The sequence below is a fragment of the Nesoenas mayeri genome (assembly GCF_963082525.1).
Source record: "Nesoenas mayeri genome assembly, chromosome: 4".
Classification (NCBI taxonomy): domain Eukaryota; kingdom Metazoa; phylum Chordata; class Aves; order Columbiformes; family Columbidae; genus Nesoenas; species Nesoenas mayeri.
In genome coordinates this window covers 13148643-13168447 of record NC_137540.1, presented here as the reverse complement: position 1 = coordinate 13168447, position 19805 = coordinate 13148643, and positions in this window count along the sequence as shown.

Sequence of the window (19805 nt, the reverse complement as noted above, 5' to 3'; positions counted from 1 at the left end):
GTCTTGCTAAACAATTCTCTGAGGAATGAGTGTAAATGATGAAATTCAGAATGGATAAAGTGCGGTAACAAGGCAAAGCATGTAGTCCTCCAGAGCAAGATAAGCTGAAGATGCATGATGCACTAAACCTCATTTTAAAAGCCTCTCTCTTTCATATTTGTTTCCCACAGAGTAAGACTGATAGGAGGAAAGCCTGATTTTAGGTCTTAAGCAGCAATGTCTGTGTATTATGTAAAAGCAGAACCTGGCTGCATGTTTTTGTATGGTTTTGAATGTGCTGTGACTCCTCAGGGTTCAATTTCAGGCAAGGAAATATTGTCATGTCAAGTCTATCGTGACTTTATAACTGAGGGATATTAAAACCCCAGCTATTTCTGTGCTTTTCAAAAATTGCAGGTTTTCTAGCAGCATATAACAAGGATCGGTGAATCTGTGTGGAGAGGGCAATGTAATTGTCACCTATAATACTGTTCAGTAATGCTGTCCCTACTGTGACATACCCATCTTAGATTGTAAGATATATAACTGTGCCTTATCATCAAAATCTCTTTCAACTGGTATGGCTTAGATCATCCTGCTTTCTCATTTGTCTCTGGTATTTCCTGGTCTTTAAATCTCCAGACCACCTGGGGTTCTTCAACCCCTTTAATAAATAGGTCCATCACATTTTCCCCATGTTCAAAAATGTCACAGCTGCTTCCAATATGCTACGCAGAGATCATAAAAATAAGTACAGTATAAAACATTATTATATCCCTATTTCCAGCTTCTCCACCATAGCTCATTTCAAGACATTAGCCATTCTGCAAACTCTGTGCTGTCATTATTCCTTTCAATTGCTCTGTTTTAAAATATCTCAATCAGATCCTGATACCTTAGGTCTCGGAGTAGTTGCTTAATAGCCTTACACAAATCTGCATGTTTAAAAAAGGCAGGCAGCATCCTCTCTTCAGAGTTTTCCATCCCAAAAAGCAACCTTCTTCCCCCCCTGCCCATGTCCTGCGTTGCACTGTGCTGGCATTGCTCACAAAGGCTGCAGGGCAGTGTCTGGGCATGGCCGGTGACAGCGGGTCACCAGCTGCTCTGGCGCTTTCCATATCCATAGGCACCATCTTCTGTGGCAAATAGCATCTTCTGCTAATGGGTCTGGACAGAAACGAGCCATGGCTTTCAGACAACATTTCTCTGAAATACTGTCTGAACCCATGCTGCGTGCGTGACCCGAGATAACTGAGTAGCTGTCAAAAACTGGTGTGTCTTGTTTGAGTTTTCTATTACTAGTCCAGACATTCTTCTCACATGAACAGAGATGATATAAATGTCCCTGCAGAGCCCCGGGTTCTACTCAAACACACTGCAGGATGTTTTCAGGAATTAAAAAATGTGGGCAATGCTGGCCCTGCTGAGGCTCTGCAGCAGCACTTACAGACTTCAGCAGGGATCAGGATTTAACCCAGTCTACTTGTACTGCAAGTTGTTTACAAATTGCAAGCAGCTGAAAACAAGGAGCAAAGAGTTAAGTGGTTCCTAATTTATAAGCAATCCTACCTTATAAGCAGACATCTGCAGATCATTATGCATCATGTATCAGACATAATAAACATTATTCTCATTCATAATCTGTTGTGTTATGTTTTGTTTTCATTGCTGTTTTTAAAAATCACTTCAGAGGTGCCATTACATAGACATCACATGTTCTGTGCTAGTTGACAATCTTTTTAGGATATCATATTATATTTATAGTTCTTCCTCCCGGAGAACAAGGTTGTATATGTGATTTAGGAAGGAGAAAGTACAACAACAGCTTTTTGTTTGCTCCCAGTGTCTGATGGTTTACATCTAGGGCTACATGTGGCATTAATATACTTTAGCTGGTCCTTTTCCAGGAGCACGATAGCAATTTATGCTCAGTGCCTATGTCAGCTGCAGTACCTCTGTTTCTCAGGGGACATCCTCCTCCCCGGTGCTCTCTGACAGCAGGCATCCCCCTCCTTGCAGACCGTGCTTGCAAAGGGTCTGACAGACAGTGGGAGTTACTGCGCCTAAATAATCCAAACCAGCAATGGGTAGCCGTGCACAGCAGAAATGTGGGCATTGCCTGAGGGACGCTTGCTTGTCCTGGCTCTGTCATCTCAGCCTGGGCTCTGGGAAGGGTCAAGAGCACAAACTCAGAGGAATTTCCATCCTGAAATGTGCTATTGTCCAGGCAGATCAAACATTTGGAAGTTTCAGAAACAAAACATATGTTTCCTTCTCTTGTTCTAAAAGCGTGATCTGCATGCGAAATCCCCATTAATAACAAATTACTGAGGGCCCTTTCTATTGAGATAAATTTGAAGAACTCACTTATGCAGATAATTCCATCTTCTTTTCAGAGGTCACTTTTTCTTCCGACATTTGCTATTTTTCAGTGTCACCAGTGCCTAAATAAAGGCTTTCACCCTCACAACCAAACTCCTCTCAAGCGATCCCATTCTGAGCTTGTTGTGCCCAGCCCGGGAATGCAGGCATGTTGCCATGGCAACAGAGAGTATCATCATAATGATAGACTGTGACCTTGCAGGGGCATCACAAAGAGAAACAATGGAGATGGATACAAAGGGTCCTATTTTCACCTCTAAATATAATATAGTCACAAATAGCATTGAAAACTAGAGCTGCAAATTACATTTTATCTCCTACAGATTATTTTCTTTCCAGCTTTGCTTCTCTGTGTGGCAAACTGCTAAGACCTTTTAAAAAGCTGGAAATCTGTTCTTAAACCAGTCCATTTAGGCTTAGGTATTGCTGCAGAAACAGATCATAACAAATGGATAACAAATGATCCTCCCTTAGAAATACTTCTGAAAGTTTACCTAGAGAATGATGGCATTTTCAAATTAACTCAGTCATCTTTAATTAAACCTTCATCATTGTTTTAATATTTAGTTTTCCTTCATGCAGCTAAAAGGCAGTGATTTACAGATCTAATCACCCATCAGGTGATCCATCTATATTTCCAGTAATTAAAAAAATATTTCCTTGAGCTAGTATAAAAGTTACAAGTTTGACTATCAAAATGACTGATAAATTGACAAATAAGCAAAGAATTTTAAGAAGTTTTAACAGTCAGAGAGCCACACAGAAGTTAATGTTGTTAGTTTACACACAGGGAGCATCCAAAATCCCAGTTTGGTCCCAGATTTTCACTAATTTTCTAATAATAGATTTCTGTGTTTTATCTGAATGTTGCTTGCAGGATACAATTTACATATATATTTAATAATGAAGGGTCATCTTTTGTTCTATCTCCTATTTCAGCTCTGGTTCCAAGACTTGTGTTAAGACAGCCTATAAATCCCACAGTAGATAAGATATTATTAGCAAACATCCTAGATGTTCTATGGTCTCTCAGCGTAAAAGCGGTATCAAATTATTTCCATCCATATCTCCATTTTCCAGAATGTATTTGCACCATTCAGCATGAGGAGTGCAGCTCATGAGCTAATTGCTGCGTCCTAATGCACCCAGCAAATCTGGCTCGTTTCCACGTGCATGAATCATTCACAACTAGGGCTGGCTCTCTGTGAATGTGTGCAACCACTTATTTTTAGCAAGCTCCTTGTCAAGAAAGTGTTGGCTTCTCTGCTGGGTCCCTTGGGTTCTCTTGCTCTCAAGTGCCAGCAAATCTCTAGTACCACCAGCCACAAGGCTGCTGTGGTGCCTTTCCAAACAGCAAGGGTAATGTGATGAGCAACCACTCATGGTGTTCAACACCAAAAAATACTAAAATCATCTGTGAAATCTGAGAGAGACTTCTTGTTGTTGTTATTGTTGTTAAGCTTGGATTGTCAGAAGTCCCCCTCCATCAATAGGAATGAAATTTTCTCTCACTTCCAAAAATGGTAGGGAAGCTGGAAACTTTTGTTCTGATGTGATGATAAAAGTGAGAGATTAACTGTGTTTGCACATCATGCATTTATTCTTGAAATAACTGTTTTATGAACAACGGTAAGGAAATTAAACAGGATTTGAATTTACCCTTCAGGTTATAAACAGCTCTAGTATTTGCAATGCACTTTGCACTTGATTCTGCTGTAGCAGGAATGTTAACAGCAGCTAAACTAAAGTTGCCTAAAGATTTCCATTAGACGAGGCAAGAGATATTAATAAGTATATGTGTACATAATCTTTGACTTACATGAAAAATCAAATAGTTATTTTTTGTAATTCTTTCCATATTAATTTGTAGATGTATTTAAAAGAAGCTCAAACATTTCAGTGAAAGCCAGCTCTTGGCTCCAGTTTTCTACCTTTTTTCCTTTTTATTTTTTTTGAGATTGAAGATTTTAAGAAAGTTCTGGTTTGATGCTTAAGCTTTGAACAGCCACCACTATACATGGGTGTGTAAATATCTCAGCACAGACAATTGGCTCAGCAAAGAGCACTGGGAGAATACCTCCTCATGCAGGAGGCTCTGCTTAAGAACTGTCTTAGAGACCCTTTCTATGACTTGCTGAGTGTCCTGGGTTGTTATTCAAGAGGTAGGAATAGTTGCCTTCAGTTTTTGTCCTATCAGGAGAGTGAGCATTTGTAGAGGCAATAGATTTTCCTTTGGTGGCGTCCTTTTTTGCTTTTTACAAAAGAAAATTAGACTTTTGTTCTTCTGTGTAAGGATAAGACTATCAGATTGGCCTGTTTCCTTATTAGAGGCATATCTTTAGTGCAGAAATGAGATTGTCTTTCTACCTCTCACAATATAGTTATAATATAGTATAGTTATAGACAATATAGTTAAAAAACCATTAAGTGACCTGAGAATAAACTGCCATGGTGTTTAAACCTGGCATCATAACCCAGCAGAAGCTGAGATGCCTATGTTCCCTGGAAGTTAATCTTATTTTACAAGCAGACCTGCCTTGTCAGGCAAGAGGGAGGCATGGGCAGAAGAGCTACCTATAGCTAATCCTCTCATGCTTACATGAGAGACACAGCTCTGCCTCCTCATGGTGTTAGAGACTTACTCATAAGCTATAGGAATCTGGGTAGGTGAGCCTTTGAAACTATATGCAAGTTTCAAAGAAGAACCCTAAAGAATTTCAGCCTCACCCTCCTTTACCATCAAGAGCTGTGGGCTCCATTCATACACCCTGTGAAGAAATTTTTCTGCCAGCCCTAACCTCCAGCCTGGGTCTCTCCCCTCTCACCCTAGGGTTCCTTTTTATTTGCTGTCCAAATATCTAATACCTACTTTGAGGAACTATATAACTGAGAAGGCAATCTATGCTTTCTTCTGTTCTACCACTGAGCCAATGTCTTTAAAATTTGAGTTGTTTAACTTTTCTATGCCTCGTGTCACAGATGCAAAAATAGGTGTACATTGCTATTCAGGCTTGAATTGAGGTACCTTCGCTTCATTACTCCACATCCCACCCCAAGCATGACTGGAGGCTGTGCGAGAATTCTGCTGCATGCAAATGTAGAGTCATTTTCTTTCTGAAATTGGCCTTATCTGCATCTTTAATAGATCACGGTTTAAATCTTGAAGTACAAAAGCTTCATTATTAATAATGTTCTCAGAACTAAATAAAAAATACGGAAATGTTGGCATTGACATAAATACTCAAAATCACTCTGGAGGTCACTAAATTTTTGACAGTGGAAATGCCGATGAAGTCAAGTCCCTGGGCCCGTAACCATCCTTTTTGTCATGCCTCTCTACATCTAAACTTTCTCTAAAGTGTTTGCTATTTTGTAATATCCTATTTCAAAATGGGCTGAGCAATCCTACATACACCATGCTGGGTGAGACCAAACTACTGACTCAATGTCAGGATGGTCAGGATGTCACCTGCAGTTTTTTACTGTCCATTAATTACAGAGGTGCTGCGTGGTCCAGGGTATCTGACTGAGGCTCTGGTCATGCATATATATTTTTTTTCCTATAGGTTATACTACTCCAGTATTTGCTGTTGTAGCAACAGACACTTTGCATATTCACTTAACATTAGGTGGTTACAAAATGTGATGTGCAATTATTTCACCACTGCAGGTTTTGCTACCAGTAAACCTCACCTACTTGTGGCCAAAAGGTTTACTGTAGGATTCCTTTTTCAAAAACTTAGCTAAAGTAGCAAAGCAATTATGGATTGCAATTGATATGTCACTGGAATGTGAACTCTTCACAAAATCAAGTTAATCCAGGGGAGTTTATTAGGTATATTAGCTGCAGTCTTTCTCCTCAGAGTAGCAACATGGAAGGGGACTAGTATTCCTGAAATACTGATAGAAATTGTACGTGAAGGAAATGCTGCATTTCCTTTGTTCTTTACATGTTCTATAAATATTTAATGTGTTTGCTAAAGCTATGTTATTTCTGGAAGTTTGCCTACCCTCTTGTTTAATTTTTCCCGAATCCTTCAGCACTGTAGATAGCTCAGGATACACAGAGATTCAACATTCTGTATTTATGCTCTGTTAATAGGCACCACATGATGATTAGGAATGTAAATGGGTTGTGAGGAGCAGAGAAGGAAATTTTTAGCATGTCTAAAAAAGGACTAGACTGAGAGTCCTTTTGGTGAAAGACATTTCTATTACTCATAGTCATGATTTTCCACCCCTCTCACAGAAAAAAGAATGAGAAAGGTCATCAGAGCATCCTAAGCTTGATCAGTTATTGGAACAGTTCTGCTGAGTTTTGCATTGTGACATTTTGAATTACAACAGAAGAATTTTTAACAAGTCCTTCCTTTTCCATGTATTTGTATTCATTTATCACATCCAGTGGTTGTTCCCACCTTCTCTTGATCACAGGCAGCTTCTTCCCCTTGGGAGAAAGTGTTGCTTAATATAAAAAGGTTCTCCATTTTCCTCTACAAGTAAATATAACTTTTTTCTTGCCACAATACTCCTAACATCTCCCCAGAATGAACACTTTCAATGTTCTGTCTGTGACAACTATGTGCAACAAAGGTGCTTAAATATCAGAGAGATAAACAAGTAGAACTTTGTGTCCATAACTATACTTAGATCATTGAATAAAAAGTTGAACTGCTTTCAGAAGTGACTCAGTGCTTGTACCATCCATTAGAAACAAAGGCCAACAGATGAAAATTAGTTTGAAGCACAAGCATAAAATTTTTGAAGATGGGTTTCAGTGTGCTCATAATGTACAAATTATTTTTTAAAGTGGAGTGTGTTTTCTTAGGACACATGTTTCTCGGGTGCTTACGAAAATTTTACACATTATGTTTTTATTTTTCATGCTTGTTCACCTTTTGTTTGTTTAAATATCTTTCCTGAGCAGTCAGTAAAAAATGAATCATGGATAACAGTTCTCTGCTCTTTCAAATATAGTAATAACACTGTTTGGAAAGGAGTCATCCCAAAAACAGCACCCGTTCTCTCAAGCAGCTCCGTTTTACCTCAGGGCCCCATATCTTTGCCTGGAAATTCAGCAGTGATGCTGGTTTGGTAATGCCCATTGGGAGTCACTAGAAAAACACAGAAAACCTAGGCATGAATAGATTTTCCAAAGCAACTGGAAAAATAATGATTTCAGCTTATGCTGTGTAAAGAAGTAAAGTTGTTTAAATGTGTCCTGAAGTCTCAGAATCATATGGCTTCAGAATATGTTTTCCTTGATTATTAGCATCTTCAGGCTGAACTGAAAACATACAGGACGTTTAATACAATGCTAGATATGCGTAGGTTGAGATTTTGTTGGCACTACACATACTGAAAAAACACCTTGCTGCATTAGGAGTTCCACTAACAGCAATGAAATTTCTCACAGCATAAAATGCTGAGCAGAAGGTATAGGGCTGCCAGAGTGTGGTTTCTTGTGTTTTGAACTCCTCCTTCTACCAGGTAGTTTGGAAAGGTCAGGGTTATATTGAGAAAACAGGAGGCTGGTCAGTGTAGCAAATCCTGAGGCCCTTTTTTTAATTTTCCAAGAAATGAAGCAGGTATCCCATGCACACCCCGGCAAATTAAAGTCCCTGAGTACAGAAACCAGAATCTTCTGATCTCCCCAGGGATTCAACATTTTTATTTGTAGTGATGATATCTCTAAGAAAGTAAGACAGATTCACAAACCATAATGGGAGTTTCAAGGGTATTTGCTCTCTGAGTGGAACCCTGGGATCATCACTACAAGCCTTGGCGATTGCTCAATTGCTTTTGTTGCACTTTTAAAATTCATCTGTGCTATTTCCCACATGAAAAACCAAACCCACGCAGGTTTCTTGTGCTGTATTAGCATTCTCTCACTTCAAGTTCCAGCTTCATATGAGGTCCTATGTATCAAGATGGAGTCCCCAAAGAAAAATCAGTGTTACTTGTTTTTCTAAGGGAATAAAAATAAAATAAATAATAATAACAATAAAAAAACAAACAAATAAACAAATAAAACCAAAACCTTTGTACAAGAACTCATTGCCTTAGGGTTTTGCTCTCCACATCCAAATGCCCAGCAACCCTTTATCTGGCGGTAACTATGAAAAGACCATCTTCTCCTGTAAGCTTAGCTATCCAAACTGAAGAAAAAACCTTTTGAAGTAATCAACAGCTTTGCATCTTTCAGCAATGCTACATGGAACTATTCAAAGTAGACACCTTTTCAAGTCAACAGAAGGATCTGCTGCCAACAGAGGTGGAGGAGGATCAAGCCATAAAAGAGGGAAAACAAATTGTCCTGTGCTAAAACTCATTGGCGGTCACTGTGCTGGGGCCAGAGCCCATTTGCCTCCCTGTCATGAGTAAATGAGCTGGCGCTGAAGGTGGCAGCACTACCAGCACAGCTGTAGCCTTCCTGACGATCACCATTGCTAGTGCAGGATGTCCCACAAGAGCGTAGACCATTCAAATGTAATACAGTGGGGTATTTCCTGCAGTAAAACTTTATCTGGATACAGTAGCTCTGGGGTCTTATGTCATTTCCAAGCGTTGTCTTTGTAGAGGTGAATCTTTCCAATGTTTCAACAGTTTTTCATTTATGTTATTATAATGTGCTTTGGTTTTAGGATACCACATGTATTTTATTTTATTTTATTTTGAAGGGATCAAATCAAGAACTTCTTGAATTTAATAGCCTTTTTTTTTCATTTACTTTTACAGAGACTTTCCATCAAGTTCAAAACATTCTAGTCAATGCTCTCTAAGTACATTCACTTTAAAAAAAAATAGAGTGATTTAAATATAAATATTTTTTTAAATGACTCACCTTGAAAGGCTGAAAGAATTACATCATTTCAAACCCCACCCACTCTTTTTAATTTCTACTGGACTTTCAGACTGACTTGAGAAATCTGAGCTAATTTTCTTTTTCCTGCAAAATCCTGCCTCTTTCCAATAATTTGTACCAGGTTTGATCTGTGAAATCTTGGTTTGGACTTCCTGGCAGATTTGTACTGAACAGCATCTAATCCCTTTTAGGATATGTTCCATAGGCTGGAAGAAAGGGATTTTTTTTTTAACATAGGCAAAATTTTAAAAAGAGCTTTACCCAAATGCTTTTCCCCCAACCAAATCCTCTTTAAAACACGAAACCCAGCACCAAGTAGATACTAATTCCAATTTGTAACAAAACGAAGAAAAAGGGGGAGTGCCAGTGGTTACGCGTAAGTCTCTGTATAAGCCAGACAACTTAATAACACCACTTATTAGAGAAGCCTTAAAGGTAATCCCATTAAAGCTATTCAGCAGAACACTGATATTTTTTTCTGAAATCTACTTGGAAACAGACAGGATTACTCAAATGAAATGTGAGCAGCTTTCCAGTAAACCTCATCCCCCCTGCTCTGCTCCCGAAGGCTGCAGAACTTGACGCTCCATCGTTCTCTCACTTGACGGATGAGGCGAAATCATGACTCAGAAATAAGGAGGGATGAGGGGTGAACATACAATCTTTTACAGCTCTTCTCATGAAGTCATGACGTAAGATCTTGCTGACACTGGCACAGATTCCTTTCCTGGCCCTGCATAGTGGGGATTCAGGTAAACTGCTCACACTCTGTGGCAATTAGTTTGTTGCTGATAGTTTTGGTTTTCAAGCAACAGCAACAAATGTTAGGAACACCACCACTTTTTATCCAGATGGCCTTGCACAGACATTGTTCCTCCTTATTTTCCTTATACCTAACTCTTCCTGCCTTCCCATCCAAGGAAACGCTATGTCTCAAGTGTGTGAGGTGCGATGATCCTGCCCTGCGTGGGAGACACCAGCCAGGCTATTATTTGGCAGTGAACCCTCACTGCTAAGAACAAGCAGTGGTGGTTTGACAGAGGTACAGAGAAATTTGGAATGACAGGAAACTACGATCTCATTTGAACCTGAGAAAGGGTGAATTTCTGGTTTTAAGCACTTTAGCTAAACAGTACTTAAGGAAGGAAACCTTGTGAACTCTTGTTAAAAACATATCGCTATAATTTAGAAACTCCTTTCATCTACCATGAAGGGGTTTTTTGCCTTGAAGAAACAAGAATGCAGTGTTTTCATTTGCATGCACTGTGTTAGTGAAATAGGGATACTTTCTGCAAGCTCTTTTAACTTAATTCTGCTCTTTTAAATGCCTGTATTTCTTTGGATTTTCAGAACTCTTGAAGATCCCCACATAAATTGTCCTTGAAAGAAAGCAGATTTTGTCTTCTTTTTATGTGAGCTATGTATACTTTAATTTGGGTTTAACAATAGAAGGAGATACCTGTGCTCTGTATAAACATTCTGCAAGTGGATTAATGCAAACCTACAAGGATATCTGATTTCTCTTAACATGTCCATAGTTACATGGCACAGCTTTGAAGAATGTAATAATTCATTTTAGAAACTGGGCTGGAACAGTATACAACTGTCTGGTTTAGGTTTAGAAAAGGAAATACCGTGGATCCAGAGAACTCTTTTTTAGATCAATGCCTACTTTGGTTTGGGGTAGTGCACTAGTATGACAGCGGGGGAAGTTTGTACACCGGTGAAAGCACCACTTTAGTGTCTTCTTCTAGACATTACTGAGCTGACTCTGCCATCTCTGCAAGGCTCTGGAAGGGGAATTTTTATCTGGCATTTAGTTGGATGCTGGAACTTGTTTTTTGCAGTGTGTCACTTTTGGAGTGGTTGCAGTATTGCTGGTGGTAGCAACATTTCCCTCCACCTCCTCTAGCAGTCATTGGACAAAGTCACTTGGATGTTTCCTTGGACAACTATTTAACAAGTTGACCTCTGGGTAGCAACTTCTTTATCAATGCATAACTAAGGGCACCTCTCTGCTTTTAGTGGGATGATGGCTGGATGGCTCTTTCCCTTCATGGCCTAACTGAAAATTGGCAAGGGGCTGGGAGGATTGGAAAGTTTTGTTAAGGCCCCACAGAACAGCTTCTCTGCTTGCTAAAATAGATTAAACATTGCACGTTTAGTGGCCTGTGATTAAAAAGTAGGGAAGTAATGCTGCTTTTATTTAGAGGTTTAATGTGCATCACTGCTTCAATATATTTGTATTGACTTTCTTGGTTTTCTCCACTTAGGCTTGTCCTGATGCCAACACCATTGCATCTCAAGGCTTATTAGGTATTTCTGTAGAACACAGCTGATATACCTGAGACACTCAGAGCTTCTTCTAATGTTGCAGTAGTGGCTCTATCTTGATGAATTAGAGAGAGGGATGTGTTGATAATTTTGCAATTTTTGCATGAAACCACAGATTTTCCATGCCCTTGTGTTAATTCTGACCTGTGTTCTTGTTCTGCTCTGGGTATTAATGTAACTTGACACCATATTTACTGACATGTATCCCTTTCTTCTAATCACTGTGTCTTCATTGATTGAAATTTAATTTCATTTTGGCCTGAGGGGGTTTAAATCAAGGCAAGGAACAAAAGTTAGCTTTCCAAAATTATGCTGGACAGAAGTTGAGGAAGGTGTTACTTGTCTTGGAAATATGTCAGTTACGTCCACCTACATGCTCTGTCTGGCTAATAACAGTATTAATTTTGTCAGGCATCATCTACTGAGTGAATCCATACTCTTCATCTATCCCATACTGGAAATATTAGGATTTTGGTGGCTTTAGTATGCTTCCTGCATTTCAGCACATTTTAGACCATTTCTCTTCTTCTCAGCATAAGGATGTTGCTTCCAACTTGCCCAGGAGCTGTTGACATCAATTTGTATTTGTGGTAACTTTTCCTTTACAGTGGGCATTTCAGTTTGCCTCAATTCAGATGTCAGATTTCTTACAGCTGGAAGTAAAATAGTTTTAACTGTTTGTTTCTCTAAGTATGCTGATTCTTGGTACCATAGGCATTCTTCAAATGTGCAATTGACCCTAGATTCAGCAGTCTTTTATATGTACTGCAGAATTAGGTTATAGTTGATTATGCTTTCAAAATAGAGCAAAATAAGAAAACATATCTGAAGGCTACAACATTGCCAAAAAACAAACAAAAAAACAAACAAAGAATAAAACAAAAAACAACAACAACCAAACAACAAAACCAACAAAAACCAACCAAACAAGCAAACAGAAACAAACAACAACAAAAAAACCCCACACATACAAAAAACCCCACCGAACCAAAAAAGACTCTCTGAATACCTAGTGAAACCTGATGTCTTGATGGTTTCTTCCCAGATGCACCAAGAGAAGAACATAGAAAAAAGTCAGTGACTTCTTTTCCTCTTCTATTTTCTTCCACATATGGATGGGTAGTCATAGAGGGGCTAACAAAGTTAACTAATTGCTCATCATTTGAAAACTCAGTGAAATACTTCCAGCAATCGCACACGTACTAAAAAGCAGAGCCTTGGTCATTCTGCAGCTGTTTTTGCAGAGACCAGACATGCTGAGCGGTTCCACTTGGGAGGAAGGGCGAGGAGGAGGTGCTGCAGAGCTGCACCTGCACTTGTCAGGAGTACAGAGGTTTCATCTCTTCAGTGAGGCATGAGGGCAAGGCCAGGAGAGGGTCATGAATGCAGTCTGGTGTTGAGAGTTTAAACCCCTCTGGTACTGCCCTTTTCTCCATCCCATTCACATAGCACCAAGAGTTATCTAAACTCCAGGTGCCAGCTACATGCTTTAACCTGATGGCCAGATGATAGAGGGGTTCCATAGGGCAGTAAGGGATGTAGGCTTCATCAGCTGAATTAACTTACAGAAGGGGGCAATGAGGTTGTCCCTTCTTTTGTGACTTTGTTCCTACTTTCTAACCACAAAGCAGCTGGATGACCTGGAAGCAAATGCTGCTTGTCAAAGAAATTAATATCTAAATCATTGTTCTCCAACGCAAAACAAGAATGTACAAGGGTTTCCGGGAATGTTTATTTTGTACACTTGTCACACGTTATTTCTTTCATTAATACAACAGATTAATTGCTGCTTTGAGATATTTTTCTTTACTATCCTTCAGGCTATGCACTTTTGATTAGAGGTGATTGAATAATTTATTGCAAATTGCTTATTGGAAAAGTTTTGTTATATTCCATTCCATCCAGAATAATGTATTTTCAAGTGATTATTCAAACTATTGTTTAAGTGATTCTCTGGAGAGTTTCAGTGAAAAAATCGTAGTCTAAAGCTTGTGTGGAAACAGGTTGTTGCAAAGGAGGTAAAACTACCAAAGAGCTTTTTGATATTTAAGACTGTAAGGTGGTTTGGAGTGGATGAACCAGTCTCTTATTTTGTTCCATGCCTTGACTAGCTGTTAACCAGTCTGTTATTGGTTTTCTAATGTAAACACACTTGTGTTTTACAGCATTCACTTTGTAAGTATTCTCCACAAGTGATTGAAAATGTGCTATTTCTATAAACATCCCTGCTACTAAATTCATTTGAAGTGATATTCACTGGTAAATAAACGTAGATGGTGAAAGAAGACATGAAAGAAAAAACCCCTGGGGAAGGAGTGGGGGTAAATCGCAGAGATAACACATCCTTTGGAAGTTTTTATATAAACAGACCTACAGATTTCCCCAGATTTAGTCACTGGAGAAGATTAAAACGTTTGATGTGCAGTTACCATTTCACATGAAAGCAAAAGGTAGTTTTTCAATTGCATTTGGTTCTTATAATTCAAGTGCTGACAATTTCTGGAAACCTAATTTAATGAATGTTTTATAAGATCTTCAAGTGCTCTGTGGAAATTCCCTCCCCCCCTTGCCTGGCTGTGCATTCCCTCTTGCTGTGGTTTCTCATCTGTAGGCCCATTCCTAGCAAGCCCTTCACATGCCAGCAGCTCTTCTCTCCCCTGTTTGCTCTCCAGGGCTGCTCCCATCGGCACAGCCACTCGACGTGCCTACAGCTGCTCTTCTCAGCTCCAGCAGGACATTTGTTTGAGCAACACAATTACTTGTGGCTGGGTCATCACAACAAGGTGAACGTGCTGCCAGTCTCAGGGCTTGGCTCATCCTCATCCTATCCCTGGGGGCATGACCCTGGCACAGGATAAATATTGGCACCCTTCAAATGTTTGCAAGGTGTCACTTGAAAGCCAGCCACAGGTGCATGTTCCCCACACACCCCTGATTTCTTCTGTGGTTGATCCAGCTGCCCTTTGTCCCTATTGCCAGCTGGCCCCATCTCACTCCCCTCTGCCCCACAGGATAGGCACCAGCCCTTGAGAGGACAACTACCCTCCACAGCCTTCTCTGTAACACCCTAATATTTGTTGTTTGGTTTCTCTTGGAAAGGTGAGCCATGAGGTCCTAGTGAACTATCACCCAACAGTATTCCTCCATTCTTTGTATCTCTCCCATGCAGACAAGACTCACGATACGAGGTTGGAAAGGCCAGTGGTGGCAGACCATGACAGGCACAGATCACTTTCCCCACTGTTGGTCAGCAAGTTGACCTCAGGGAAATGCCTGCTCACCCCTTTTCCTCCTCATACTCTGAGGGACTCAAAAAGGGGCAATTGTGAGTGTAGCAAAAATGTTTCTCGGGAGCAAATTTATTTGCTGGCATTCCTGGGAATGCAGCTATCCCTTCAGGGTCAGGCAGGGTGTTTATAGCCAACTTTGGCCGTGTTCAGGAAGGATGCTACATTCAAGGGGCTAGGGGGAAGCTCCAGGAAGAACTTTTTATTTCTCAGAGATTCTCTGCAACTGGAGTCTCAGAGAAGCTCTCTTCCCCAAGGCAATGCTGTGCTGAAATCAGCCAAGTGCGTTTGGAAGAGTGCAGGAAAGGCAGGAAGCTGGTGTGAGGGTCAGGAGGAAAGGGAGGCTGTTGGTTTCCTGAATGACCTTAGGACAATATGGTTACTTATATTAATTTGAGCATTTGCCAAAGAAACAGTTGCAGCAGCCCACAAACACTACATAATATTGTAGAGAGGGTGACTTAGAAAAGTCAGCAGACCTTCAGCAGGAAAATTATGCTATGATACTTTTTTCAAATGAAAAAGAGAACGGAAGCTTTGCCCGCTTCCTGGCACCACAGTTGTCAGCTGTGCTGGAGCGGAGCCGAGCAGGAGGGGGGCATAGCCTTGCACCAGGCAGGCTTGGGGTGGATTCACTAGGGCAGAAGTGCTGTGCAGCAGCAGGTGTTTTCCCCAGGGACAACAATGTGCTTAAGCTATTTTCTGTGGTGTTTCAGAGATGAGTCTCATGGAGGAGTTGGAGTGAGCTGCTCTTTGCCAATTACATTTTATAGGTGGAACCCGTTTTGTCCAGGTGGTCGTGTTTTGTCAGACTTGTAATTCTGGATGCGCCTCCTCAGCATGCTTGCAGCCAGATGCTGTTTTGCTCTGACCTGGCCTGAAGCCATGTTAATGCTACTAAAGAGCTCCTGAGCCTGAGACAGGGACTGAGCTTGGCTCACTGCTGAGCTGTCAGGCCGAGTCAGATCGCAGCCAGGGCAGCCCCACAGACAGTTCCTGACAGTGGTTGGGAACAGATGTCTCTGTACAAGTAATGGAGCACGTAGCGTGTGATCCTTCCCTGCTCCTGGCAAGCAGCTGCACAGGGCCTTCCTGAGCCACCCAGTGCAGGAAGCACCCATACACCTGTCCCTCAAGAGACCAGCATGGTCTCCATAATGTCCTCTGGCACTGAGTTTCACAGATAAAGTTATACCCCATGTGGAAAGAAGAGTCAGTTCACATATGCTCACTCTCAGTTAAATGAGTGATGCTATAAATGCAATTAACAAGCTTTTTTTTTTTTTAATCTGGGGAGAAAAAAGTAGAAAAAGTCACCCTACGAATATGTCACAAAAACTTCTTGGCACAAACACATCAGCTAAAAGACCAGAATCTTTTCACATCTTTGCAATTTTAATGAGCACAAGTGCAAGATCCATGACCTTGAGTGCAGATTTTACGTGGAGATTTTCAAAAGAGCCTAGTAATTTCAGCATTCATTTCCCAGTGAAAATTCCAGATACAGAAGAAAGGTTTTTAAGGCCAGTCACTGCTTTCCAGTATATTACAGCATTTTTCTTTTTTAGAATGGCTTTCCTTTTTTTTTCATGCACTATCCCTGTTGTTGGGATTCAAGTTTCCTTCTTTTGTTCTCTTCTTCACTCCACCCCTACCTCCAGAAATAACGTGCTTCTGTTAACCAATGTGCCTCTGTTAAAGTGATATGAAATACAGAGAACAGATGACACAGAGTGCAATGTGTGATAGCTGATGGTCATCTGGGGTGTGGTAGCGAGATTGCGTACAGTATGTTTCTAAGTTTAGCTCAGTAGCTAAGCTGAGTGACATCTCTTAACTTAAAAGGGAATATGGACTCAAGCCTGATCCAAAAATTTCCAGTGTCTATTTTATGAACATACTTTACTTTCCTTAATGCAGACAATTGTTTAATTTTCCTGTTAGGTTCTGTAATCACTGAGATGCATGGCAGCATTCTTCACCTGGGTCTTCCCAGTTTGTACTCATTCAACCCAAGTTTAGTAGATTTATTTCATCCACTACCCCACAAATCCCTTTGTCTCAAGACTAAAAGAAGGTACAAAACTTGATTTCTATATGACCTGTCTTTTATGTACTTGTGTCCATGCTATCACTATCTATGTATTCATGTCCACCTTGTTTTATTTAAGTCCAGCAAAGGCACTAGATCTACATGAAAGCATTGCCCAAACCAGTTGTCACACTTCATTTCTCTTTTTTCTTTTGGTCTTGCAAAATACATGCAATGATGTATGATTTTTTTTTTTAATAAATTCTAAAGTTATTTCAAACAGCTGAAAGTACTTTATTTTTCAAGAATGCAGCTCCAGCCAGAGACCAAGCACAAATATTTTCAGTTAAAAAGATAAATATTTGGGAAAATAAGCCTATATTTTGCAGAGAGGTCACTGAACCTAACAGTACTTGATGACACTGTGTTATTGTGGCTCAAAAGATGACTCAAAAAAAAAGAAAGAGCCCCACGAGCAATTACACAGTGGGCATCTCATCTGCAGTTAAGGAGTGGAGTAAGTGGCAAAGTTTTTCTCTCAGTGCTTTAATTCCAGAGATGCCAAGCTGCACTTCTAAACGAGTAAACATCAGTTGGTTCTTAATGAGAACTACAGGCACGCAGCAGTTCTGTCTGTTGGTTTGCTTTAAAGGGTTAAATATAGTTTTAGTTTGTGCTTCTATATGTAAAGCTTTTGATTACCATTTGTCCTGGTTTTGTTAAAAACAAGTTTCTCTTTCAGTGAATTTTTTCCTGTCAGCTAAAGCCTTCATATTAACTGCATTTTCCTGGAGAACCAGACACATGTTTTGGTAAAACCTAGCAATGGAATGCAAACTTATTGATAAGCATGGATGGACATCTCACGAGAGGGGCGACGAGGAACAACTGACCAACTGTGTATAACATTCCATTCACGTGAATACTTCATATAAAATGGGAGATCACGAGGATCTCGGCCCTCTTTTTTTCCTCTTCTGCTTATGGCCGACGTTAGGAGAGGACCTTGCTAGTCGTCCCTGCGAACTGAGGCCTAGTGACAGACTGAATCCAGCTCTGGTTGGCTGTGGAGTCTAATCCAGGACTTTGGGTGCCGGCTCTGCAGTTGCTGAGACTTTCAAGATTGGTTTTGTATATTTTGTATTATTTTCTCTATTCTTATTAGTAGCATTAGTAAAACATCTTTAATTTTTTCCAACTCTCTTCTCTCTGTCCTTCTTTTTTCCTCCCAATCGCCTCTCCTGAGTGGAAGGGGGGGAGAGGGAGGGGCAAAAAGGGGGAAGTGGGGGGTAGAGGGGGTTAACATACATCTGCCAGGGTTTTATTGTCACCCCGCAATCTTAACCCTCGACACCATTAAAAAAAAAAAAAGGCATAAATAAACAGCTCCAAAGCAGGCAGGTTCCCAGGTCTGTCCACTTTGGCCAAAATAGACATTTTATCCAGCTTGATAATATTTAAACTGTAGACACTGTGAATAGCTTTTCATGTGGATGCTGCCTCACGTGCTAGGTCCGAGGTGGACTCTGATTTCAGGCCAGGGAATGACTCAAACCCAGCACCCCTCTGATTTCTGTACAACTGCTCCTGGGGTGACGGTCTCCATTAGGTACATAAATGTGACAGCAGCCAGTTCCTCAGAGGATTTTTTCCTCTCCACTGGTTTCAGGTCAGCCACACCAAGCTTCCTGCCTTTGCACTGGTGAGGTATGAAAATAATAAGGCTGTCGAGCCCTAAATTGTTCCTCTAAGAGGAAAAACAGAATGGAGAGGAGAACTGCTACTGAAATGTTTTGGCCAGGAGTCAAGACATTGCCTTTTCCACTGTCTGGTCTGTACCTTCTGTGAATGTAACAGGTGACACTTGATGGAAATCTGATCATTTTTATCTCTGTTGTTATTTTAATAATAATTAATTATTAATAATCAATACCAGCAGCAGAATAGGATTGAGGGTCATATTTATATTTATAATTTTACCTGATAGAGGAATAATGATACCAGACACAGGTGTCATTTGGAAAGCTATTTTCTAACAAGTGTCTTTCTTACCACGTGTCTTACAAGAAAAGGACGTGGTTGCATGTGGTGGCAACCATAAGAACCGGGGGGAAACCTAAGCATTTCAGCTGTGCCTTAGCACAATGAAGTCCATATTTGCAACAGCATCAAAATGTGTAGCTTAACATAGGTGGTAATATGCGGTAAAATGGACGTCGCAGCCAGCTGAAGTGATATAATGGCAGGAAGGTTTCTTTCTGTGCACAGATATGAAAGAGAAACTCCAAAGAGGAAAGCCTGGGAGAGAACAGTCGGCTTTCAATGGTTCCTGATGGCCTGTCCCTTCCCCCTCTCCTCGCACAATTTTGGCATTGAGGCAAGGGGTGCTGTGGCTGGGGTGTGTGCCGGCTGTGCCGAGGTGCTGGCCAGCTCCAGAAACCCAGCAGCAGCTCAGCTCCCGCTGCAGCTTCTCCATCAGCCACCTGCTTTTGGGAAACTCATAGCTACCTCACATCCAAGAGACTTCTAACCCACTGTGAAGTTTGGCTGAAACTGGCCAACAGTGTGTTATTATGGAGGCAGCGATAAGCAGTGAGACAGACAATGTGGTCTCATACGCCTTGTTTCCTTTTGAAACCAGGCAAAAAATAACAGATTGATGAATAGTGCTTAACTGAGAGGCATGTTACAGAAGAGAGCTGGTGGCGGGTGAAATGATTGTGACTGTCCTGGTGTTATTTCACATACCTGAATGTCAGCAACGGCCCCTCGGAATATTTCTAGCTATTTGCTTACTTGAAATAGCGCATACAGATGTATCTCTCCTTATCCAGAGATGACTGTTCTCAGTGAAAATTAACATTTTAGTAATATCAAACCCTAAAAAAATCATTGAGGATTCCAGCAGGGCTGGGATGATGTCCAA